Source organism: Muscardinus avellanarius (genome assembly GCF_963383645.1).
Source record: "Muscardinus avellanarius genome assembly, chromosome: 10".
In the NCBI taxonomy this organism is placed as follows: domain Eukaryota; kingdom Metazoa; phylum Chordata; class Mammalia; order Rodentia; family Gliridae; genus Muscardinus; species Muscardinus avellanarius.
Window position 1 is genome coordinate 100,708,448 of NC_137796.1, and position 5,263 is coordinate 100,713,710.

Below are 5,263 nucleotides of genomic sequence, written 5' to 3' on the forward strand. Positions count from 1 at the left end.
CACCTGCTCCCGGAGTCTGTAAAAATGAAAATATATTGAAGTCTTGACAAGTGTTCAGTTCATCTGAGCAGAAGCTACTTAACTCAGGAGTCTTCGATTCTTGAATTATCAGGAACTGCTCTACCATTTGCCACAGTTCAGCGCCCTCTCTTGACAGGTTTGCCCCCAGAGTGAATAGAGCCGATGACATTCACTTTCTACTGGGCGTGGTAGAACACCACCGTATTCCAGGGACTCGGGAGGCTGAGGCAAGAGAATCAAGTTTGAGGCTAGCATGAATAACTTAGTAAGACCCAGTCCCTAAATAAAAAATTAAAAAGACTGAGATATAGCTCCATGGTAGAGCACCCTTGGGTTCAATTCCCAATACCACATATATTTTTTCTCTACATAAATTCCATGATTTAATTTTTTTGTATGGTACTGGGGGGGTGGAACCCAGGGGCTTTTCTACCTCTGGGCTATACTCCCAGCCCTATTTTACATTTTATTTGGAAACAGAGTCTCACTAAGTTGCTGAGAGCCTCACTAAGTAGCTGAGGCTGGCTTCGAACCTGTGTGATCCTCCTGTCTCAGCCTCCCAAGCGTGGGGATTACAAGCGTGCATCACCACGCCCGGCGAAGTTCTCATAATTCTAAAAAAATGTATTGAATGTGTTATAACCACGATACAAATAGAAATCCAAACCAGCTTTCTCTTCCTCAGGAGAGGCGTGGCGGCACACACCTGTTACCCCAGCACGTGGGCGGCTGAGACAGGAGGAGTGTAGGTTTGCAGCCAGCCTCGGGGACTTAGTGAGACCCTCCACAACTTGGTCAGACCCTGTTTGACAGTAGAAAAAATAAATAAATAAAATAGGGCTGGGTGTGTAGCTCAGAGGCATATTTCTTCCCTTGGGTTCAATCCCAGTATCACACAAAAAAATAGTTAATTCATCAAATAAATATAAATAAATAAATAAATAAAGTCTGGGGGTGTAGCTCAGAGGTAGAATGTCCCTGGGGTTCAGTCCTCAGCAACACACACACGCACGCACGCACGCACACACACACACACACACGCACGCACACACACACGCACACACATGCACTCACACACACGCACTCACACACACGCACACGCACACACACACACACACACACACACACGTTCACTCAATAAGCAAAATATTTCTTCACTGAGCATGCTTTCCCACAAAAACCAATCAACGTGTGACTGACTAACTTGGATGAAAAATTTACTTTTAATCAGAATAAGACAAAGGTTATTCTGGAGCAGCCCTGGCTCCAGCTGAGTCTATGCAGTCATATCCTGGGCAAACATTTGCTTTGAAATCCTGAAAATATGACAGACTTGTAATCACTATTTTTGCAAACCTCCTAAGGATTCTGGGAACCTCTCCAATTCCTATCCCCAACATCACTTTCAACAGAGGAGCCTGTTTTTATTTTTATTTTTTAACCTGTTTGGTATCTATTTAGTCCAGGGCACTCCTCTCACCTGTTTTCCTACTGCGTGGGTTTTTAACTGTCTCTGTTTCTACTCTTCCCCCATTCTTCATTATTTATACAGTTCATCGCAAATAACCAAAGGACGTTGCTTTTGCTAAGCTCCCGCACAGACCAAACTAAAAATCAAAATGGAGCCACTGACGCTCAAGTTTCACATCACCTTAGCTGAAGCTAAACTGTTTCTCGACCTTCTGGGAAACCAGGATTATAAGATCAGCCAAATTTCCCAAACCTGCCAGTTTCAATTGGCAGGACAATAAAATTCCTTCGGCCTTTGTCCTTACACAAAGAAGTAACCAGAAATAACAGGATGTTAACTAACCCATTTTTCCCCCTCTCTGTTATTCTGTTTCCTTGTTCCCACCTCGTTTAAAAATAAAAGTTTACTTTAAAGTATCTAGTCCCGCCGGGCGTGGTGGCGCACGCTTGTAATCCCCGCGCTTGGGAGGCAGAGACAGGAGGATCGCGCAGGTTCAAAGCCAGCCCCACGCGCTGGCTTAGGAGACCCTGTTTCCAAATACAAATGTAAAAATAGGTCTGGGAGTGTAGCCCGGAGGTAGAAGGGCTTCCAGGAACCCCAGTACCACCAAAAAATAAATAAATAAATAAATAAATAAATAAATAAATAAATAAATAAAGTATCTAGTCTGGCCAGGCATGGTGGCGCACACTTGTAATCCCAGCATTTGGGAGACTGAGACAGGAGGATCTCGGTTCCTGACCAGCCTCAGCTACTTAGTGAGGCCCTCTGCAACTCAGTGAGACTGTTTCAAAATAAAGAATAAGGGCTGGGGCTATAGCGTGGAGGTAGAATGCCTCTGGATTCTATCTCCAGTACTGAAAAGAAAAGAAAATCTAGTCTGAGTTGGGCATGGTGGCACACACCTGTAATCCCAGTACTTGGGAGGCTGAGACAGGAGGAGCTCAGGTTCAAGGAGACACCTTGACCCACCTCGGCAACTTGGTGAGTCTCTCAGCAACTGACCAAGACCCTACTTCGAAACAAAAAATACAAAGGGCTGGGGGTGTGATCCTGGATTCAATCCATAATACCATAATAAAAATAAAATGACTAATCTACTTTTCATTTTTCTGTTTTCTTCAAAGCCTTCTCTATCTGTAAGACAACCTCCTGTACTTGTGGAATACTCATTCTATTTCATGAAATGAAGTGTTGCCCAATTCTAGAACTGAAAATAAAACCAATTCAGACGGTTAAACAAAAATTGGTGTAATTTTGTCCTTTGACAATACCTATGATTAAACCTGCCAATTTGACCACTCAACTAATTCCAATATGGATTCTCTAGAGTCCAGAAGGAAATAAACAGGGTCTGAAATGGCTGCCCAGACACAAATCTGTAAAGCAGCAGCAACCACTGCAACATGTCAAATAATCAATTGCACAATGTCCACAAATTTTATTTTTGACCTGGAATTTTGCAGATTTGTGATCTACATTAACAAATGTAACTAGACAATGACAATATATTCCTTTCATTTTATATCCTATTCTAGAGTTCTGCTTTTTCTATGTTCTTTTTCTTTATTGCAATACTAGGGTCCTCCACATGCTAAGCAAACACTCTACCACCGAGCAACACCTCCAGCCTGTTCAATTTTTTAAATTTTGGAACAGGGTCTTGCTAGGTTGCCCAGGCTGGCCTCAAACTTCCTCAGCTTCTTGGGTAGACAAAATTATGGGTGCCCAGCTAGAGTTATACAAAACAAAACAAAACAAAACAAAACAAAACAAAACAAAAAAAAACCATATCCTTCCCTCTCCCCAATCACTGTTCACCAATCACTATTCACTTTGGGGATCCTCATCTCCTACTTCATCTCTTCTCTCCACCAAAATCATTCGTGTTGAAGAATTACTCATGGGACACCAAACATCCTACAGTTGGGGAAGGGAGAGGACAGAGCTTTGTCCTCCTCCATCCTCAGCCAGCATCATGTTTGACAATAGTCTCTGTGGCTACACTTTGCCCCTTTAGACATCTTTCGATATGGTTTTCTTTATCTATCTAACTCCTCTCCTCCTCCTCCTCCTCCTCCTCCTCCTCCTCCTCCTCCTCCTTCTTCTTTTGTGGTACTGAGGATTGAGCCCAGGGGCATTCTACTTCTGAGCTATGCCTACCTCCCCCAGCCCTTTCTTGTTTGTTTGGGAACAGGGTCTTCTGCTAGACTGATGAGAGTCTCACTACTTGCGAAGGTTGTCCTCAAACCTGCGAGCCTCCTGTCTCAGGCTCCCAAGTACTGGGATTACAGGCATGCACCATTGTGCCCGGCTTATTGTGATTTTTCTGTGGTACACAATTCTGCAGGAAAAAGTTTATTCTTTCTACTTGTGAGGAGATAGGAAGGAAATAGACAGATAGGGAAGAGGCCTGGTAGAAAAAATGTAATTTCCTGAGGGGCAATGAATATCAGCTCTTCCAAGGTTCAGAGATAACAACTACCAAAGCTTCACAAAACCATCTGTTTACTAATCAACAAACCCAGGAGACATCACTGGAGCAAGTCTGACTCTCCTACTGAAGGGAGACCCTTCAAAGGACATGCAAACGACACTCCTATTTAAAGGAGACCCCTCAAAGGACATGCAAATACCCTATGCAAATTCTGAGAGCTGCTTCCCAGAATCCCAAACTCCAACCAACCGAGGACATGTAGACATATATAAACCCCTAGCACAGTCACCAAGATAGTTTTTACCCTCTCTCGGAACCCCTCCCCTTTGGGGAGCTTTTCTCTCTTTCTTGCAGGTTGTGTTAGCCTTGAGAGAAGGCAGAGTGCAATTAAAGGCACGTGGCCCAGGATACACTCAGGTAGTGACCTGAAGCCCTCCGCTGGACATAAAGGCCGAACAGGGCCCCTAGGGGTGACCTGCACTTCCTTTCTGGCAGATCACGTGGACTCTGGAAGAAAACAGTTTGCAACTGACAGCACGTGGCCCGGGCTAACACTCGGATAGTGACCTGAAGGCAGCTACTGGACACCAGAGCCCCGATGGCCCTAGAGGTGTTCTGCCACTTTCCCTATTCCTTTCTGGAAGATTGCGTGGACTTTGGGAGAAAGCAGCTTGCAACTGAAGGCATTCGGCTTGGGCTACCCTCAAGTATTGTCCTGAAGGCAGCTGCTGGACTTCAGAGTTCCGACAGCCCCTTTGGGGTGTTCGGCCACTTTTCCCTATTCCCTGCTGCTTCCAATAAACCTTTTACTCCCCTTCCTGTGGTCTGCGGGTGTCATTCTTCGCTCGCCACAGACAAGAATCCGGTAAGGAAACACTGAGTTTCTTCTCAAGTAACTCCATTTCATCTTAATGAAACGCCAGGTTTCTATAAGATGGGTGCATCAGTCGGTGCACAGATACACGCAGGACACCGATATAGGATGATATGCATGCCTTTATTCGTGGAGAGTCGACCGCCAGCCCCCGCGGGCCCACGGGGGCTAGTGGGGGAGAGTGCGCCTCTCTGTCTCTATCGGGCTTCTCCCAGATCAAGGGGCGTGGTCTCCTCTGGGAATCACAGGGCTTCGCCTCCTAGCTTCCGGCCCCGCCCCCTGCGGGGCAGCGGCTCAAACCTTGCAGTTTCTTCACAAGAAACCCCTCGTTTCACTTGTACAATTAACACAGAACACTTGGGTGACCACATGTGTAAGATTCTACCCCATACATCAAATGGTTCTCCAGAGCCGGGCGTGGTGGCACACTCTTGTAATCCCAGCATTCTGGAGGCTGAGA